This window comes from Astyanax mexicanus, chromosome 20 (assembly GCF_023375975.1).
Source record: "Astyanax mexicanus isolate ESR-SI-001 chromosome 20, AstMex3_surface, whole genome shotgun sequence".
Taxonomy (NCBI): domain Eukaryota; kingdom Metazoa; phylum Chordata; class Actinopteri; order Characiformes; family Acestrorhamphidae; genus Astyanax; species Astyanax mexicanus.
The window spans coordinates 10,605,001-10,622,549 of record NC_064427.1 but is presented as its reverse complement, the minus strand read 5'-3'; the positions used below and the strand labels follow the sequence as shown (position 1 = coordinate 10,622,549).

Genomic DNA, 17,549 nt, shown 5'->3' with positions numbered 1-17,549 from the left:
AGCACAAAGGGACACAAAAGAACACAAAGAGACCAGCTAAACGACATATCACATATAACAAAATAAGAAAAAATGTAAAAAAAAAAAAAAAAAAAAAAAAAAAGAACAAAAACGGAGGGAAAACGGAACGCGCTCGAAAAAGACCCTCCCCCCTGCCGGAAACAACGTCATTAAATAAATAAATAAATAAATAAATAAACAGAACAAGAACAACAACACAAACATGCATTCATTCACTTCAAAAAACACAAGACAAATCACAAGAACCGACCCCTCCCCCACAAAAAATCAAGCACTCTTCAAGTACTCAGCCAACGACCCAGTCGTTTCTTCTTTCTTTGCACCGCTGTAAGGAAGGTGCACCGCTCCTGGAGGTACTGCAATACCAGGTCGATGCGTGGAGCAGAAGGAGCAAGCTCCTGTTCTGGCTCCCTGTTCTAAAAATCCATTTAATATGTAGCCCTCATATAGAGGGCGTATCAGATATTAAACTGATAAGAACAGATACTACACTTGATCTTAGCCAAAAGGCCGAGAAGCGATAACCCGAATATCGCCACCTGGTTGCGGGGCCCTTCTTTTTACTATGTAGCTACTAAGCGGCGAAGCCAGCAGATTTCTCAGCCAATTAATGCCTCCCTACTCTAGCCGTTGTTCAAAGAGGTTTGACTTTTTCCTTTCCTTTTCTTTCTTTCTTTCTTTCTTTCATTCTTTATTTATTTATTTATTTATTTATTTGATTTCTTTTATTGACCAAAATATGCAGCTTTGCTAAAAGCAAAGCCTTCAAAAAATAAACAATACTCGTCAACGTTCCTCTCCACGGAAATCTTTAGTAAAAGGCGAAAGATTTATACGTGAATGAAGAGAAACCCGAGCTATACCCGTAACTCCGCAGAGCCCTCCGAGGTCCAAAAAGGGCCGAGACAGCTGGAGGAAGGCAGGGAGCGAAGGAAGCTCGAGAGGGAAGGCAACCGTCGACTTTTCTGTCTTTTCCTCCAGTTAACGCGCCCGATTCCTGATGATGTCACGCCTGGGCGGGTACAGTCTCGGTTGCCTAAAGAGCACAAAGGGACACAAAAGAACACAAAGAGACCAGCTAAACGACATATCACATATAACAAAATAAGAAAAAATGTAAAAAAAAAAAAAAAAAAAAAAAAAAAGAACAAAAACGGAGGGAAAACGGAACGCGCTCGAAAAAGACCCTCCCCCCTGCCGGAAACAACGTCATTAAATAAATAAATAAATAAATAAATAAACAGAACAAGAACAACAACACAAACATGCATTCATTCACTTCAAAAAACACAAGACAAATCACAAGAACCGACCCCTCCCCCACAAAAAATCAAGCACTCTTCAAGTACTCAGCCAACGACCCAGTCGTTTCTTCTTTCTTTGCACCGCTGTAAGGAAGGTGCACCGCTCCTGGAGGTACTGCAATACCAGGTCGATGCGTGGAGCAGAAGGAGCAAGCTCCTGTTCTGGCTCCCTGTTCTAAAAATCCATTTAATATGTAGCCCTCATATAGAGGGCGTATCAGATATTAAACTGATAAGAACAGATACTACACTTGATCTTAGCCAAAAGGCCGAGAAGCGATAACCCGAATATCGCCACCTGGTTGCGGGGCCCTTCTTTTTACTATGTAGCTACTAAGCGGCGAAGCCAGCAGATTTCTCAGCCAATTAATGCCTCCCTACTCTAGCCGTTGTTCAAAGAGGTTTGACTTTTTCCTTTCCTTTTCTTTCTTTCTTTCTTTCTTTCATTCTTTATTTATTTATTTATTTATTTATTTGATTTCTTTTATTGACCAAAATATGCAGCTTTGCTAAAAGCAAAGCCTTCAAAAAATAAACAATACTCGTCAACGTTCCTCTCCACGGAAATCTTTAGTAAAAGGCGAAAGATTTATACGTGAATGAAGAGAAACCCGAGCTATACCCGTAACTCCGCAGAGCCCTCCGAGGTCCAAAAAGGGCCGAGACAGCTGGAGGAAGGCAGGGAGCGAAGGAAGCTCGAGAGGGAAGGCAACCGTCGACTTTTCTGTCTTTTCCTCCAGTTAACGCGCCCGATTCCTGATGATGTCACGCCTGGGCGGGTACAGTCTCGGTTGCCTAAAGAGCACAAAGGGACACAAAAGAACACAAAGAGACCAGCTAAACGACATATCACATATAACAAAATAAGAAAAAATGTAAAAAAAAAAAAAAAAAAAAAAAAAAAGAACAAAAACGGAGGGAAAACGGAACGCGCTCGAAAAAGACCCTCCCCCCTGCCGGAAACAACGTCATTAAATAAATAAATAAATAAATAAATAAACAGAACAAGAACAACAACACAAACATGCATTCATTCACTTCAAAAAACACAAGACAAATCACAAGAACCGACCCCTCCCCCACAAAAAATCAAGCACTCTTCAAGTACTCAGCCAACGACCCAGTCGTTTCTTCTTTCTTTGCACCGCTGTAAGGAAGGTGCACCGCTCCTGGAGGTACTGCAATACCAGGTCGATGCGTGGAGCAGAAGGAGCAAGCTCCTGTTCTGGCTCCCTGTTCTAAAAATCCATTTAATATGTAGCCCTCATATAGAGGGCGTATCAGATATTAAACTGATAAGAACAGATACTACACTTGATCTTAGCCAAAAGGCCGAGAAGCGATAACCCGAATATCGCCACCTGGTTGCGGGGCCCTTCTTTTTACTATGTAGCTACTAAGCGGCGAAGCCAGCAGATTTCTCAGCCAATTAATGCCTCCCTACTCTAGCCGTTGTTCAAAGAGGTTTGACTTTTTCCTTTCCTTTTCTTTCTTTCTTTCTTTCTTTCATTCTTTATTTATTTATTTATTTATTTATTTGATTTCTTTTATTGACCAAAATATGCAGCTTTGCTAAAAGCAAAGCCTTCAAAAAATAAACAATACTCGTCAACGTTCCTCTCCACGGAAATCTTTAGTAAAAGGCGAAAGATTTATACGTGAATGAAGAGAAACCCGAGCTATACCCGTAACTCCGCAGAGCCCTCCGAGGTCCAAAAAGGGCCGAGACAGCTGGAGGAAGGCAGGGAGCGAAGGAAGCTCGAGAGGGAAGGCAACCGTCGACTTTTCTGTCTTTTCCTCCAGTTAACGCGCCCGATTCCTGATGATGTCACGCCTGGGCGGGTACAGTCTCGGTTGCCTAAAGAGCACAAAGGGACACAAAAGAACACAAAGAGACCAGCTAAACGACATATCACATATAACAAAATAAGAAAAAATGTAAAAAAAAAAAAAAAAAAAAAAAAAAAGAACAAAAACGGAGGGAAAACGGAACGCGCTCGAAAAAGACCCTCCCCCCTGCCGGAAACAACGTCATTAAATAAATAAATAAATAAATAAATAAACAGAACAAGAACAACAACACAAACATGCATTCATTCACTTCAAAAAACACAAGACAAATCACAAGAACCGACCCCTCCCCCACAAAAAATCAAGCACTCTTCAAGTACTCAGCCAACGACCCAGTCGTTTCTTCTTTCTTTGCACCGCTGTAAGGAAGGTGCACCGCTCCTGGAGGTACTGCAATACCAGGTCGATGCGTGGAGCAGAAGGAGCAAGCTCCTGTTCTGGCTCCCTGTTCTAAAAATCCATTTAATATGTAGCCCTCATATAGAGGGCGTATCAGATATTAAACTGATAAGAACAGATACTACACTTGATCTTAGCCAAAAGGCCGAGAAGCGATAACCCGAATATCGCCACCTGGTTGCGGGGCCCTTCTTTTTACTATGTAGCTACTAAGCGGCGAAGCCAGCAGATTTCTCAGCCAATTAATGCCTCCCTACTCTAGCCGTTGTTCAAAGAGGTTTGACTTTTTCCTTTCCTTTTCTTTCTTTCTTTCTTTCTTTCATTCTTTATTTATTTATTTATTTATTTATTTGATTTCTTTTATTGACCAAAATATGCAGCTTTGCTAAAAGCAAAGCCTTCAAAAAATAAACAATACTCGTCAACGTTCCTCTCCACGGAAATCTTTAGTAAAAGGCGAAAGATTTATACGTGAATGAAGAGAAACCCGAGCTATACCCGTAACTCCGCAGAGCCCTCCGAGGTCCAAAAAGGGCCGAGACAGCTGGAGGAAGGCAGGGAGCGAAGGAAGCTCGAGAGGGAAGGCAACCGTCGACTTTTCTGTCTTTTCCTCCAGTTAACGCGCCCGATTCCTGATGATGTCACGCCTGGGCGGGTACAGTCTCGGTTGCCTAAAGAGCACAAAGGGACACAAAAGAACACAAAGAGACCAGCTAAACGACATATCACATATAACAAAATAAGAAAAAATGTAAAAAAAAAAAAAAAAAAAAAAAAAAAGAACAAAAACGGAGGGAAAACGGAACGCGCTCGAAAAAGACCCTCCCCCCTGCCGGAAACAACGTCATTAAATAAATAAATAAATAAATAAATAAACAGAACAAGAACAACAACACAAACATGCATTCATTCACTTCAAAAAACACAAGACAAATCACAAGAACCGACCCCTCCCCCACAAAAAATCAAGCACTCTTCAAGTACTCAGCCAACGACCCAGTCGTTTCTTCTTTCTTTGCACCGCTGTAAGGAAGGTGCACCGCTCCTGGAGGTACTGCAATACCAGGTCGATGCGTGGAGCAGAAGGAGCAAGCTCCTGTTCTGGCTCCCTGTTCTAAAAATCCATTTAATATGTAGCCCTCATATAGAGGGCGTATCAGATATTAAACTGATAAGAACAGATACTACACTTGATCTTAGCCAAAAGGCCGAGAAGCGATAACCCGAATATCGCCACCTGGTTGCGGGGCCCTTCTTTTTACTATGTAGCTACTAAGCGGCGAAGCCAGCAGATTTCTCAGCCAATTAATGCCTCCCTACTCTAGCCGTTGTTCAAAGAGGTTTGACTTTTTCCTTTCCTTTTCTTTCTTTCTTTCTTTCTTTCATTCTTTATTTATTTATTTATTTATTTATTTGATTTCTTTTATTGACCAAAATATGCAGCTTTGCTAAAAGCAAAGCCTTCAAAAAATAAACAATACTCGTCAACGTTCCTCTCCACGGAAATCTTTAGTAAAAGGCGAAAGATTTATACGTGAATGAAGAAAAACCCGAGCTATACCCGTAACTCCGCAGAGCCCTCCGAGGTCCAAAAAGGGCCGAGACAGCTGGAGGAAGGCAGGGAGCGAAGGAAGCTCGAGAGGGAAGGCAACCGTCGACTTTTCTGTCTTTTCCTCCAGTTAACGCGCCCGATTCCTGATGATGTCACGCCTGGGCGGGTACAGTCTCGGTTGCCTAAAGAGCACAAAGGGACACAAAAGAACACAAAGAGACCAGCTAAACGACATATCACATATAACAAAATAAGAAAAAATGTAAAAAAAAAAAAAAAAAAAAAAAAAAAAGAACAAAAACGGAGGGAAAACGGAACGCGCTCGAAAAAGACCCTCCCCCCTGCCGGAAACAACGTCATTAAATAAATAAATAAATAAATAAATAAACAGAACAAGAACAACAACACAAACATGCATTCATTCACTTCAAAAAACACAAGACAAATCACAAGAACCGACCCCTCCCCCACAAAAAATCAAGCACTCTTCAAGTACTCAGCCAACGACCCAGTCGTTTCTTCTTTCTTTGCACCGCTGTAAGGAAGGTGCACCGCTCCTGGAGGTACTGCAATACCAGGTCGATGCGTGGAGCAGAAGGAGCAAGCTCCTGTTCTGGCTCCCTGTTCTAAAAATCCATTTAATATGTAGCCCTCATATAGAGGGCGTATCAGATATTAAACTGATAAGAACAGATACTACACTTGATCTTAGCCAAAAGGCCGAGAAGCGATAACCCGAATATCGCCACCTGGTTGCGGGGCCCTTCTTTTTACTATGTAGCTACTAAGCGGCGAAGCCAGCAGATTTCTCAGCCAATTAATGCCTCCCTACTCTAGCCGTTGTTCAAAGAGGTTTGACTTTTTCCTTTCCTTTTCTTTCTTTCTTTCTTTCTTTCATTCTTTATTTATTTATTTATTTATTTATTTGATTTCTTTTATTGACCAAAATATGCAGCTTTGCTAAAAGCAAAGCCTTCAAAAAATAAACAATACTCGTCAACGTTCCTCTCCACGGAAATCTTTAGTAAAAGGCGAAAGATTTATACGTGAATGAAGAGAAACCCGAGCTATACCCGTAACTCCGCAGAGCCCTCCGAGGTCCAAAAAGGGCCGAGACAGCTGGAGGAAGGCAGGGAGCGAAGGAAGCTCGAGAGGGAAGGCAACCGTCGACTTTTCTGTCTTTTCCTCCAGTTAACGCGCCCGATTCCTGATGATGTCACGCCTGGGCGGGTACAGTCTCGGTTGCCTAAAGAGCACAAAGGGACACAAAAGAACACAAAGAGACCAGCTAAACGACATATCACATATAACAAAATAAGAAAAAATGTAAAAAAAAAAAAAAAAAAAAAAAAAAAGAACAAAAACGGAGGGAAAACGGAACGCGCTCGAAAAAGACCCTCCCCCCTGCCGGAAACAACGTCATTAAATAAATAAATAAATAAATAAATAAACAGAACAAGAACAACAACACAAACATGCATTCATTCACTTCAAAAAACACAAGACAAATCACAAGAACCGACCCCTCCCCCACAAAAAATCAAGCACTCTTCAAGTACTCAGCCAACGACCCAGTCGTTTCTTCTTTCTTTGCACCGCTGTAAGGAAGGTGCACCGCTCCTGGAGGTACTGCAATACCAGGTCGATGCGTGGAGCAGAAGGAGCAAGCTCCTGTTCTGGCTCCCTGTTCTAAAAATCCATTTAATATGTAGCCCTCATATAGAGGGCGTATCAGATATTAAACTGATAAGAACAGATTTTTTTTTTTTTTTTTTTTTTATTTGATTAATCCAGAGCTAGTCGCCTTCCCAGCCATGGCATTAATCAAGTGGGCTGCCTTAAAACAGCTCCCCACTGGGGATTGGCCGCAAAAGCAGCAGTATCCGTTCGTCCCCAAAAGAGGACATCTCGCCTGATCTTAGCCAAAAGGCCGAGAAGCGATAACCCGAATATCGCCACCTGGTTGCGGGGCCCTTCTTTTTACTATGTAGCTACTAAGCGGCGAAGCCAGCAGATTTCTCAGCCAATTAATGCCTCCCTACTCTAGCCGTTGTTCAAAGAGGTTTGACTTTTTCCTTTCCTTTTCTTTCTTTCTTTCTTTCTTTCATTCTTTATTTATTTATTTATTTATTTATTTGATTTCTTTTATTGACCAAAATATGCAGCTTTGCTAAAAGCAAAGCCTTCAAAAAATAAACAATACTCGTCAACGTTCCTCTCCACGGAAATCTTTAGTAAAAGGCGAAAGATTTATACGTGAATGAAGAGAAACCCGAGCTATACCCGTAACTCCGCAGAGCCCTCCGAGGTCCAAAAAGGGCCGAGACAGCTGGAGGAAGGCAGGGAGCGAAGGAAGCTCGAGAGGGAAGGCAACCGTCGACTTTTCTGTCTTTTCCTCCAGTTAACGCGCCCGATTCCTGATGATGTCACGCCTGGGCGGGTACAGTCTCGGTTGCCTAAAGAGCACAAAGGGACACAAAAGAACACAAAGAGACCAGCTAAACGACATATCACATATAACAAAATAAGAAAAAATGTAAAAAAAAAAAAAAAAAAAAAAAAAAAAGAACAAAAACGGAGGGAAAACGGAACGCGCTCGAAAAAGACCCTCCCCCCTGCCGGAAACAACGTCATTAAATAAATAAATAAATAAATAAATAAACAGAACAAGAACAACAACACAAACATGCATTCATTCACTTCAAAAAACACAAGACAAATCACAAGAACCGACCCCTCCCCCACAAAAAATCAAGCACTCTTCAAGTACTCAGCCAACGACCCAGTCGTTTCTTCTTTCTTTGCACCGCTGTAAGGAAGGTGCACCGCTCCTGGAGGTACTGCAATACCAGGTCGATGCGTGGAGCAGAAGGAGCAAGCTCCTGTTCTGGCTCCCTGTTCTAAAAATCCATTTAATATGTAGCCCTCATATAGAGGGCGTATCAGATATTAAACTGATAAGAACAGATACTACACTTGATCTTAGCCAAAAGGCCGAGAAGCGATAACCCGAATATCGCCACCTGGTTGCGGGGCCCTTCTTTTTACTATGTAGCTACTAAGCGGCGAAGCCAGCAGATTTCTCAGCCAATTAATGCCTCCCTACTCTAGCCGTTGTTCAAAGAGGTTTGACTTTTTCCTTTCCTTTTCTTTCTTTCTTTCTTTCTTTCATTCTTTATTTATTTATTTATTTATTTATTTGATTTCTTTTATTGACCAAAATATGCAGCTTTGCTAAAAGCAAAGCCTTCAAAAAATAAACAATACTCGTCAACGTTCCTCTCCACGGAAATCTTTAGTAAAAGGCGAAAGATTTATACGTGAATGAAGAGAAACCCGAGCTATACCCGTAACTCCGCAGAGCCCTCCGAGGTCCAAAAAGGGCCGAGACAGCTGGAGGAAGGCAGGGAGCGAAGGAAGCTCGAGAGGGAAGGCAACCGTCGACTTTTCTGTCTTTTCCTCCAGTTAACGCGCCCGATTCCTGATGATGTCACGCCTGGGCGGGTACAGTCTCGGTTGCCTAAAGAGCACAAAGGGACACAAAAGAACACAAAGAGACCAGCTAAACGACATATCACATATAACAAAATAAGAAAAAATGTAAAAAAAAAAAAAAAAAAAAAAAAAAAGAACAAAAACGGAGGGAAAACGGAACGCGCTCGAAAAAGACCCTCCCCCCTGCCGGAAACAACGTCATTAAATAAATAAATAAATAAATAAATAAACAGAACAAGAACAACAACACAAACATGCATTCATTCACTTCAAAAAACACAAGACAAATCACAAGAACCGACCCCTCCCCCACAAAAAATCAAGCACTCTTCAAGTACTCAGCCAACGACCCAGTCGTTTCTTCTTTCTTTGCACCGCTGTAAGGAAGGTGCACCGCTCCTGGAGGTACTGCAATACCAGGTCGATGCGTGGAGCAGAAGGAGCAAGCTCCTGTTCTGGCTCCCTGTTCTAAAAATCCATTTAATATGTAGCCCTCATATAGAGGGCGTATCAGATATTAAACTGATAAGAACAGATTTTTTTTTTTTTTTTTTTTTTATTTGATTAATCCAGAGCTAGTCGCCTTCCCAGCCATGGCATTAATCAAGTGGGCTGCCTTAAAACAGCTCCCCACTGGGGATTGGCCGCAAAAGCAGCAGTATCCGTTCGTCCCCAAAAGAGGACATCTCGCCTGATCTTAGCCAAAAGGCCGAGAAGCGATAACCCGAATATCGCCACCTGGTTGCGGGGCCCTTCTTTTTACTATGTAGCTACTAAGCGGCGAAGCCAGCAGATTTCTCAGCCAATTAATGCCTCCCTACTCTAGCCGTTGTTCAAAGAGGTTTGACTTTTTCCTTTCCTTTTCTTTCTTTCTTTCTTTCTTTCATTCTTTATTTATTTATTTATTTATTTATTTGATTTCTTTTATTGACCAAAATATGCAGCTTTGCTAAAAGCAAAGCCTTCAAAAAATAAACAATACTCGTCAACGTTCCTCTCCACGGAAATCTTTAGTAAAAGGCGAAAGATTTATACGTGAATGAAGAGAAACCCGAGCTATACCCGTAACTCCGCAGAGCCCTCCGAGGTCCAAAAAGGGCCGAGACAGCTGGAGGAAGGCAGGGAGCGAAGGAAGCTCGAGAGGGAAGGCAACCGTCGACTTTTCTGTCTTTTCCTCCAGTTAACGCGCCCGATTCCTGATGATGTCACGCCTGGGCGGGTACAGTCTCGGTTGCCTAAAGAGCACAAAGGGACACAAAAGAACACAAAGAGACCAGCTAAACGACATATCACATATAACAAAATAAGAAAAAATGTAAAAAAAAAAAAAAAAAAAAAAAAAAAGAACAAAAACGGAGGGAAAACGGAACGCGCTCGAAAAAGACCCTCCCCCCTGCCGGAAACAACGTCATTAAATAAATAAATAAATAAATAAATAAACAGAACAAGAACAACAACACAAACATGCATTCATTCACTTCAAAAAACACAAGACAAATCACAAGAACCGACCCCTCCCCCACAAAAAATCAAGCACTCTTCAAGTACTCAGCCAACGACCCAGTCGTTTCTTCTTTCTTTGCACCGCTGTAAGGAAGGTGCACCGCTCCTGGAGGTACTGCAATACCAGGTCGATGCGTGGAGCAGAAGGAGCAAGCTCCTGTTCTGGCTCCCTGTTCTAAAAATCCATTTAATATGTAGCCCTCATATAGAGGGCGTATCAGATATTAAACTGATAAGAACAGATACTACACTTGATCTTAGCCAAAAGGCCGAGAAGCGATAACCCGAATATCGCCACCTGGTTGCGGGGCCCTTCTTTTTACTATGTAGCTACTAAGCGGCGAAGCCAGCAGATTTCTCAGCCAATTAATGCCTCCCTACTCTAGCCGTTGTTCAAAGAGGTTTGACTTTTTCCTTTCCTTTTCTTTCTTTCTTTCTTTCTTTCATTCTTTATTTATTTATTTATTTATTTATTTGATTTCTTTTATTGACCAAAATATGCAGCTTTGCTAAAAGCAAAGCCTTCAAAAAATAAACAATACTCGTCAACGTTCCTCTCCACGGAAATCTTTAGTAAAAGGCGAAAGATTTATACGTGAATGAAGAGAAACCCGAGCTATACCCGTAACTCCGCAGAGCCCTCCGAGGTCCAAAAAGGGCCGAGACAGCTGGAGGAAGGCAGGGAGCGAAGGAAGCTCGAGAGGGAAGGCAACCGTCGACTTTTCTGTCTTTTCCTCCAGTTAACGCGCCCGATTCCTGATGATGTCACGCCTGGGCGGGTACAGTCTCGGTTGCCTAAAGAGCACAAAGGGACACAAAAGAACACAAAGAGACCAGCTAAACGACATATCACATATAACAAAATAAGAAAAAATGTAAAAAAAAAAAAAAAAAAAAAAAAAAAAGAACAAAAACGGAGGGAAAACGGAACGCGCTCGAAAAAGACCCTCCCCCCTGCCGGAAACAACGTCATTAAATAAATAAATAAATAAATAAATAAACAGAACAAGAACAACAACACAAACATGCATTCATTCACTTCAAAAAACACAAGACAAATCACAAGAACCGACCCCTCCCCCACAAAAAATCAAGCACTCTTCAAGTACTCAGCCAACGACCCAGTCGTTTCTTCTTTCTTTGCACCGCTGTAAGGAAGGTGCACCGCTCCTGGAGGTACTGCAATACCAGGTCGATGCGTGGAGCAGAAGGAGCAAGCTCCTGTTCTGGCTCCCTGTTCTAAAAATCCATTTAATATGTAGCCCTCATATAGAGGGCGTATCAGATATTAAACTGATAAGAACAGATACTACACTTGATCTTAGCCAAAAGGCCGAGAAGCGATAACCCGAATATCGCCACCTGGTTGCGGGGCCCTTCTTTTTACTATGTAGCTACTAAGCGGCGAAGCCAGCAGATTTCTCAGCCAATTAATGCCTCCCTACTCTAGCCGTTGTTCAAAGAGGTTTGACTTTTTCCTTTCCTTTTCTTTCTTTCTTTCTTTCTTTCATTCTTTATTTATTTATTTATTTATTTATTTGATTTCTTTTATTGACCAAAATATGCAGCTTTGCTAAAAGCAAAGCCTTCAAAAAATAAACAATACTCGTCAACGTTCCTCTCCACGGAAATCTTTAGTAAAAGGCGAAAGATTTATACGTGAATGAAGAGAAACCCGAGCTATACCCGTAACTCCGCAGAGCCCTCCGAGGTCCAAAAAGGGCCGAGACAGCTGGAGGAAGGCAGGGAGCGAAGGAAGCTCGAGAGGGAAGGCAACCGTCGACTTTTCTGTCTTTTCCTCCAGTTAACGCGCCCGATTCCTGATGATGTCACGCCTGGGCGGGTACAGTCTCGGTTGCCTAAAGAGCACAAAGGGACACAAAAGAACACAAAGAGACCAGCTAAACGACATATCACATATAACAAAATAAGAAAAAATGTAAAAAAAAAAAAAAAAAAAAAAAAAAAGAACAAAAACGGAGGGAAAACGGAACGCGCTCGAAAAAGACCCTCCCCCCTGCCGGAAACAACGTCATTAAATAAATAAATAAATAAATAAATAAACAGAACAAGAACAACAACACAAACATGCATTCATTCACTTCAAAAAACACAAGACAAATCACAAGAACCGACCCCTCCCCCACAAAAAATCAAGCACTCTTCAAGTACTCAGCCAACGACCCAGTCGTTTCTTCTTTCTTTGCACCGCTGTAAGGAAGGTGCACCGCTCCTGGAGGTACTGCAATACCAGGTCGATGCGTGGAGCAGAAGGAGCAAGCTCCTGTTCTGGCTCCCTGTTCTAAAAATCCATTTAATATGTAGCCCTCATATAGAGGGCGTATCAGATATTAAACTGATAAGAACAGATACTACACTTGATCTTAGCCAAAAGGCCGAGAAGCGATAACCCGAATATCGCCACCTGGTTGCGGGGCCCTTCTTTTTACTATGTAGCTACTAAGCGGCGAAGCCAGCAGATTTCTCAGCCAATTAATGCCTCCCTACTCTAGCCGTTGTTCAAAGAGGTTTGACTTTTTCCTTTCCTTTTCTTTCTTTCTTTCTTTCTTTCATTCTTTATTTATTTATTTATTTATTTATTTGATTTCTTTTATTGACCAAAATATGCAGCTTTGCTAAAAGCAAAGCCTTCAAAAAATAAACAATACTCGTCAACGTTCCTCTCCACGGAAATCTTTAGTAAAAGGCGAAAGATTTATACGTGAATGAAGAGAAACCCGAGCTATACCCGTAACTCCGCAGAGCCCTCCGAGGTCCAAAAAGGGCCGAGACAGCTGGAGGAAGGCAGGGAGCGAAGGAAGCTCGAGAGGGAAGGCAACCGTCGACTTTTCTGTCTTTTCCTCCAGTTAACGCGCCCGATTCCTGATGATGTCACGCCTGGGCGGGTACAGTCTCGGTTGCCTAAAGAGCACAAAGGGACACAAAAGAACACAAAGAGACCAGCTAAACGACATATCACATATAACAAAATAAGAAAAAATGTAAAAAAAAAAAAAAAAAAAAAAAAAAAGAACAAAAACGGAGGGAAAACGGAACGCGCTCGAAAAAGACCCTCCCCCCTGCCGGAAACAACGTCATTAAATAAATAAATAAATAAATAAATAAACAGAACAAGAACAACAACACAAACATGCATTCATTCACTTCAAAAAACACAAGACAAATCACAAGAACCGACCCCTCCCCCACAAAAAATCAAGCACTCTTCAAGTACTCAGCCAACGACCCAGTCGTTTCTTCTTTCTTTGCACCGCTGTAAGGAAGGTGCACCGCTCCTGGAGGTACTGCAATACCAGGTCGATGCGTGGAGCAGAAGGAGCAAGCTCCTGTTCTGGCTCCCTGTTCTAAAAATCCATTTAATATGTAGCCCTCATATAGAGGGCGTATCAGATATTAAACTGATAAGAACAGATACTTTCTGTCAGCCAGCCCTAGTCGCCTTCCCGGCCCAGGCCTCAATCAAGCATACTGTCCACACAGCCAAGAGCACGACAGAAACAGACACAAACAGTGCCCGAACCGCCGCTCCAAGGCCGTGGATCGCAACCCAAACCAATCAGCAACCAAGCGAGCAGTCCAAGCAGCTCCCCACCGGGGATTGACCGCAAAGACAAACACCATCCAAACCCCGTTGCCGGAGAGCAGGACGGATAACTACACTTGATCTTAGCCAAAAGGCCGAGAAGCGATAACCCGAATATCGCCACCTGGTTGCGGGGCCCTTCTTTTTACTATGTAGCTACTAAGCGGCGAAGCCAGCAGATTTCTCAGCCAATTAATGCCTCCCTACTCTAGCCGTTGTTCAAAGAGGTTTGACTTTTTCCTTTCCTTTTCTTTCTTTCTTTCTTTCTTTCATTCTTTATTTATTTATTTATTTATTTATTTGATTTCTTTTATTGACCAAAATATGCAGCTTTGCTAAAAGCAAAGCCTTCAAAAAATAAACAATACTCGTCAACGTTCCTCTCCACGGAAATCTTTAGTAAAAGGCGAAAGATTTATACGTGAATGAAGAGAAACCCGAGCTATACCCGTAACTCCGCAGAGCCCTCCGAGGTCCAAAAAGGGCCGAGACAGCTGGAGGAAGGCAGGGAGCGAAGGAAGCTCGAGAGGGAAGGCAACCGTCGACTTTTCTGTCTTTTCCTCCAGTTAACGCGCCCGATTCCTGATGATGTCACGCCTGGGCGGGTACAGTCTCGGTTGCCTAAAGAGCACAAAGGGACACAAAAGAACACAAAGAGACCAGCTAAACGACATATCACATATAACAAAATAAGAAAAAATGTAAAAAAAAAAAAAAAAAAAAAAAAAAGAACAAAAACGGAGGGAAAACGGAACGCGCTCGAAAAAGACCCTCCCCCCTGCCGGAAACAACGTCATTAAATAAATAAATAAATAAATAAATAAACAGAACAAGAACAACAACACAAACATGCATTCATTCACTTCAAAAAACACAAGACAAATCACAAGAACCGACCCCTCCCCCACAAAAAATCAAGCACTCTTCAAGTACTCAGCCAACGACCCAGTCGTTTCTTCTTTCTTTGCACCGCTGTAAGGAAGGTGCACCGCTCCTGGAGGTACTGCAATACCAGGTCGATGCGTGGAGCAGAAGGAGCAAGCTCCTGTTCTGGCTCCCTGTTCTAAAAATCCATTTAATATGTAGCCCTCATATAGAGGGCGTATCAGATATTAAACTGATAAGAACAGATACTACACTTGATCTTAGCCAAAAGGCCGAGAAGCGATAACCCGAATATCGCCACCTGGTTGCGGGGCCCTTCTTTTTACTATGTAGCTACTAAGCGGCGAAGCCAGCAGATTTCTCAGCCAATTAATGCCTCCCTACTCTAGCCGTTGTTCAAAGAGGTTTGACTTTTTCCCTTTCCTTTTCTTTCTTTCTTTCTTTCTTTCATTCTTTATTTATTTATTTATTTATTTATTTGATTTCTTTTATTGACCAAAATATGCAGCTTTGCTAAAAGCAAAGCCTTCAAAAAATAAACAATACTCGTCAACGTTCCTCTCCACGGAAATCTTTAGTAAAAGGCGAAAGATTTATACGTGAATGAAGAGAAACCCGAGCTATACCCGTAACTCCGCAGAGCCCTCCGAGGTCCAAAAAGGGCCGAGACAGCTGGAGGAAGGCAGGGAGCGAAGGAAGCTCGAGAGGGAAGGCAACCGTCGACTTTTCTGTCTTTTCCTCCAGTTAACGCGCCCGATTCCTGATGATGTCACGCCTGGGCGGGTACAGTCTCGGTTGCCTAAAGAGCACAAAGGGACACAAAAGAACACAAAGAGACCAGCTAAACGACATATCACATATAACAAAATAAGAAAAAAAATGTAAAAAAAAAAAAAAAAAAAAAAAAAAAAAAAGAACAAAAACGGAGGGAAAACGGAACGCGCTCGAAAAAGACCCTCCCCCCTGCCGGAAACAACGTCGTTAAATAAATAAATAAATAAATAAATAAACAGAACAAGAACAACAACACAAACATGCATTCATTCACTTCAAAAAACACAAGACAAATCACAAGAACCGACCCCTCCCCCACAAAAAATCAAGCACTCTTCAAGTACTCAGCCAACGACCCAGTCGTTTCTTCTTTCTTTGCACCGCTGTAAGGAAGGTGCACCGCTCCTGGAGGTACTGCAATACCAGGTCGATGCGTGGAGCAGAAGGAGCAAGCTCCTGTTCTGGCTCCCTGTTCTAAAAATCCATTTAATATGTAGCCCTCATATAGAGGGCGTATCAGATATTAAACTGATAAGAACAGATACTACACTTGATCTTAGCCAAAAGGCCGAGAAGCGATAACCCGAATATCGCCACCTGGTTGCGGGGCCCTTCTTTTTACTATGTAGCTACTAAGCGGCGAAGCCAGCAGATTTCTCAGCCAATTAATGCCTCCCTACTCTAGCCGTTGTTCAAAGAGGTTTGACTTTTTCCTTTCCTTTTCTTTCTTTCTTTCTTTCTTTCATTCTTTATTTATTTATTTATTTATTTATTTGATTTCTTTTATTGACCAAAATATGCAGCTTTGCTAAAAGCAAAGCCTTCAAAAAATAAACAATACTCGTCAACGTTCCTCTCCACGGAAATCTTTAGTAAAAGGCGAAAGATTTATACGTGAATGAAGAGAAACCCGAGCTATACCCGTAACTCCGCAGAGCCCTCCGAGGTCCAAAAAGGGCCGAGACAGCTGGAGGAAGGCAGGGAGCGAAGGAAGCTCGAGAGGGAAGGCAACCGTCGACTTTTCTGTCTTTTCCTCCAGTTAACGCGCCCGATTCCTGATGATGTCACGCCTGGGCGGGTACAGTCTCGGTTGCCTAAAGAGCACAAAGGGACACAAAAGAACACAAAGAGACCAGCTAAACGACATATCACATATAACAAAATAAGAAAAAATGTAAAAAAAAAAAAAAAAAAAAAAAAAAGAACAAAAACGGAGGGAAAACGGAACGCGCTCGAAAAAGACCCTCCCCCCTGCCGGAAACAACGTCGTTAAATAAATAAATAAATAAATAAATAAACAGAACAAGAACAACAACACAAACATGCATTCATTCACTTCAAAAAACACAAGACAAATCACAAGAACCGACCCCTCCCCCACAAAAAATCAAGCACTCTTCAAGTACTCAGCCAACGACCCAGTCGTTTCTTCTTTCTTTGCACCGCTGTAAGGAAGGTGCACCGCTCCTGGAGGTACTGCAATACCAGGTCGATGCGTGGAGCAGAAGGAGCAAGCTCCTGTTCTGGCTCCCTGTTCTAAAAATCCATTTAATATGTAGCCCTCATATAGAGGGCGTATCAGATATTAAACTGATAAGAACAGATACTACACTTGATCTTAGCCAAAAGGCCGAGAAGCGATAACCCGAATATCGCCACCTGGTTGCGGGGCCCTTCTTTTTACTATGTAGCTACTAAGCGGCGAAGCCAGCAGATTTCTCAGCCAATTAATGCCTCCCTACTCTAGCCGTTGTTCAAAGAGGTTTGACTTTTTCCTTTCCTTTTCTTTCTTTCTTTCTTTCTTTCATTCTTTATTTATTTATTTATTTATTTATTTGATTTCTTTTATTGACCAAAATATGCAGCTTTGCTAAAAGCAAAGCCTTCAAAAAATAAACAATACTCGTCAACGTTCCTCTCCACGGAAATCTTTAGTAAAAGGCGAAAGATTTATACGTGAATGAAGAGAAACCCGAGCTATACCCGTAACTCCGCAGAGCCCTCCGAGGTCCAAAAAGGGCCGAGACAGCTGGAGGAAGGCAGGGAGCGAAGGAAGCTCGAGAGGGAAGGCAACCGTCGACTTTTCTGTCTTTTCCTCCAGTTAACGCGCCCGATTCCTGATGATGTCACGCCTGGGCGGGTACAGTCTCGGTTGCCTAAA

The 17,549-nt window shown here is 42.3% G+C and overlaps 31 non-coding genes and 1 pseudogene across 31 annotated transcripts; all 32 read right to left on the bottom strand.

The window, feature by feature from the left end:
* Positions 1-352: 352 nt before the first annotated feature.
* Positions 353-543, bottom strand: LOC125784948 (U2 spliceosomal RNA). The gene has a single exon (XR_007427590.1). It is a non-coding gene; the product is annotated as a U2 spliceosomal RNA (small nuclear RNA).
* Positions 544-764: 221 nt separating this feature from the next.
* LOC125785148 (U5 spliceosomal RNA) lies at positions 765-881 on the bottom strand. Its single transcript, XR_007427777.1, has one exon. It is a non-coding gene; the product is annotated as a U5 spliceosomal RNA (small nuclear RNA).
* Positions 882-1,415: 534 nt separating this feature from the next.
* On the bottom strand, positions 1,416-1,606 carry LOC125784947 (U2 spliceosomal RNA). The gene has a single exon (XR_007427589.1). It is a non-coding gene; the product is annotated as a U2 spliceosomal RNA (small nuclear RNA).
* Positions 1,607-1,827: 221 nt separating this feature from the next.
* Positions 1,828-1,944, bottom strand: LOC125785147 (U5 spliceosomal RNA). Its single transcript, XR_007427776.1, has one exon. It is a non-coding gene; the product is annotated as a U5 spliceosomal RNA (small nuclear RNA).
* Positions 1,945-2,478: 534 nt separating this feature from the next.
* Positions 2,479-2,669, bottom strand: LOC125784946 (U2 spliceosomal RNA). The gene has a single exon (XR_007427588.1). It is a non-coding gene; the product is annotated as a U2 spliceosomal RNA (small nuclear RNA).
* Positions 2,670-2,890: 221 nt separating this feature from the next.
* On the bottom strand, positions 2,891-3,007 carry LOC125785145 (U5 spliceosomal RNA). Its single transcript, XR_007427775.1, has one exon. It is a non-coding gene; the product is annotated as a U5 spliceosomal RNA (small nuclear RNA).
* Positions 3,008-3,541: 534 nt separating this feature from the next.
* Positions 3,542-3,732, bottom strand: LOC125784944 (U2 spliceosomal RNA). Its single transcript, XR_007427586.1, has one exon. It is a non-coding gene; the product is annotated as a U2 spliceosomal RNA (small nuclear RNA).
* Positions 3,733-3,953: 221 nt separating this feature from the next.
* LOC125785144 (U5 spliceosomal RNA) lies at positions 3,954-4,070 on the bottom strand. Its single transcript, XR_007427774.1, has one exon. It is a non-coding gene; the product is annotated as a U5 spliceosomal RNA (small nuclear RNA).
* Positions 4,071-4,604: 534 nt separating this feature from the next.
* On the bottom strand, positions 4,605-4,795 carry LOC125784943 (U2 spliceosomal RNA). Its single transcript, XR_007427585.1, has one exon. It is a non-coding gene; the product is annotated as a U2 spliceosomal RNA (small nuclear RNA).
* Positions 4,796-5,016: 221 nt separating this feature from the next.
* LOC125785252 (U5 spliceosomal RNA) lies at positions 5,017-5,132 on the bottom strand. Its single transcript, XR_007427880.1, has one exon. It is a non-coding gene; the product is annotated as a U5 spliceosomal RNA (small nuclear RNA).
* Positions 5,133-5,668: 536 nt separating this feature from the next.
* On the bottom strand, positions 5,669-5,859 carry LOC125784942 (U2 spliceosomal RNA). Its single transcript, XR_007427584.1, has one exon. It is a non-coding gene; the product is annotated as a U2 spliceosomal RNA (small nuclear RNA).
* Positions 5,860-6,080: 221 nt separating this feature from the next.
* On the bottom strand, positions 6,081-6,197 carry LOC125785143 (U5 spliceosomal RNA). The gene has a single exon (XR_007427773.1). It is a non-coding gene; the product is annotated as a U5 spliceosomal RNA (small nuclear RNA).
* Positions 6,198-6,731: 534 nt separating this feature from the next.
* LOC125785061 (U2 spliceosomal RNA) lies at positions 6,732-6,927 on the bottom strand. The gene has a single exon (XR_007427692.1). It is a non-coding gene; the product is annotated as a U2 spliceosomal RNA (small nuclear RNA).
* A 363-nt stretch (positions 6,928-7,290) lies between these two features.
* On the bottom strand, positions 7,291-7,407 carry LOC125785142 (U5 spliceosomal RNA). The gene has a single exon (XR_007427772.1). It is a non-coding gene; the product is annotated as a U5 spliceosomal RNA (small nuclear RNA).
* Positions 7,408-7,942: 535 nt separating this feature from the next.
* Positions 7,943-8,133, bottom strand: LOC125784941 (U2 spliceosomal RNA). The gene has a single exon (XR_007427583.1). It is a non-coding gene; the product is annotated as a U2 spliceosomal RNA (small nuclear RNA).
* Positions 8,134-8,354: 221 nt separating this feature from the next.
* Positions 8,355-8,471, bottom strand: LOC125785141 (U5 spliceosomal RNA). Its single transcript, XR_007427771.1, has one exon. It is a non-coding gene; the product is annotated as a U5 spliceosomal RNA (small nuclear RNA).
* Positions 8,472-9,005: 534 nt separating this feature from the next.
* LOC125785059 (U2 spliceosomal RNA) lies at positions 9,006-9,201 on the bottom strand. Its single transcript, XR_007427690.1, has one exon. It is a non-coding gene; the product is annotated as a U2 spliceosomal RNA (small nuclear RNA).
* A 363-nt stretch (positions 9,202-9,564) lies between these two features.
* On the bottom strand, positions 9,565-9,681 carry LOC125785140 (U5 spliceosomal RNA). The gene has a single exon (XR_007427770.1). It is a non-coding gene; the product is annotated as a U5 spliceosomal RNA (small nuclear RNA).
* Positions 9,682-10,215: 534 nt separating this feature from the next.
* On the bottom strand, positions 10,216-10,406 carry LOC125784940 (U2 spliceosomal RNA). The gene has a single exon (XR_007427582.1). It is a non-coding gene; the product is annotated as a U2 spliceosomal RNA (small nuclear RNA).
* A 221-nt stretch (positions 10,407-10,627) lies between these two features.
* Positions 10,628-10,744, bottom strand: LOC125785139 (U5 spliceosomal RNA). Its single transcript, XR_007427769.1, has one exon. It is a non-coding gene; the product is annotated as a U5 spliceosomal RNA (small nuclear RNA).
* Positions 10,745-11,279: 535 nt separating this feature from the next.
* Positions 11,280-11,470, bottom strand: LOC125784939 (U2 spliceosomal RNA). Its single transcript, XR_007427581.1, has one exon. It is a non-coding gene; the product is annotated as a U2 spliceosomal RNA (small nuclear RNA).
* A 221-nt stretch (positions 11,471-11,691) lies between these two features.
* LOC125785138 (U5 spliceosomal RNA) lies at positions 11,692-11,808 on the bottom strand. The gene has a single exon (XR_007427768.1). It is a non-coding gene; the product is annotated as a U5 spliceosomal RNA (small nuclear RNA).
* Positions 11,809-12,342: 534 nt separating this feature from the next.
* LOC125784938 (U2 spliceosomal RNA) lies at positions 12,343-12,533 on the bottom strand. Its single transcript, XR_007427580.1, has one exon. It is a non-coding gene; the product is annotated as a U2 spliceosomal RNA (small nuclear RNA).
* Positions 12,534-12,754: 221 nt separating this feature from the next.
* Positions 12,755-12,871, bottom strand: LOC125785136 (U5 spliceosomal RNA). Its single transcript, XR_007427766.1, has one exon. It is a non-coding gene; the product is annotated as a U5 spliceosomal RNA (small nuclear RNA).
* Positions 12,872-13,405: 534 nt separating this feature from the next.
* On the bottom strand, positions 13,406-13,610 carry LOC125785047 (U2 spliceosomal RNA; annotated as a pseudogene).
* Positions 13,611-14,057: 447 nt separating this feature from the next.
* Positions 14,058-14,174, bottom strand: LOC125785135 (U5 spliceosomal RNA). Its single transcript, XR_007427765.1, has one exon. It is a non-coding gene; the product is annotated as a U5 spliceosomal RNA (small nuclear RNA).
* A 533-nt stretch (positions 14,175-14,707) lies between these two features.
* Positions 14,708-14,898, bottom strand: LOC125784937 (U2 spliceosomal RNA). Its single transcript, XR_007427579.1, has one exon. It is a non-coding gene; the product is annotated as a U2 spliceosomal RNA (small nuclear RNA).
* A 222-nt stretch (positions 14,899-15,120) lies between these two features.
* On the bottom strand, positions 15,121-15,237 carry LOC125785134 (U5 spliceosomal RNA). Its single transcript, XR_007427764.1, has one exon. It is a non-coding gene; the product is annotated as a U5 spliceosomal RNA (small nuclear RNA).
* Positions 15,238-15,777: 540 nt separating this feature from the next.
* On the bottom strand, positions 15,778-15,968 carry LOC125784936 (U2 spliceosomal RNA). Its single transcript, XR_007427578.1, has one exon. It is a non-coding gene; the product is annotated as a U2 spliceosomal RNA (small nuclear RNA).
* A 221-nt stretch (positions 15,969-16,189) lies between these two features.
* LOC125785133 (U5 spliceosomal RNA) lies at positions 16,190-16,306 on the bottom strand. Its single transcript, XR_007427763.1, has one exon. It is a non-coding gene; the product is annotated as a U5 spliceosomal RNA (small nuclear RNA).
* A 533-nt stretch (positions 16,307-16,839) lies between these two features.
* On the bottom strand, positions 16,840-17,030 carry LOC125784935 (U2 spliceosomal RNA). The gene has a single exon (XR_007427577.1). It is a non-coding gene; the product is annotated as a U2 spliceosomal RNA (small nuclear RNA).
* A 221-nt stretch (positions 17,031-17,251) lies between these two features.
* Positions 17,252-17,368, bottom strand: LOC125785132 (U5 spliceosomal RNA). The gene has a single exon (XR_007427762.1). It is a non-coding gene; the product is annotated as a U5 spliceosomal RNA (small nuclear RNA).
* Between the last annotated feature and the right edge of the window lie 181 nt (positions 17,369-17,549).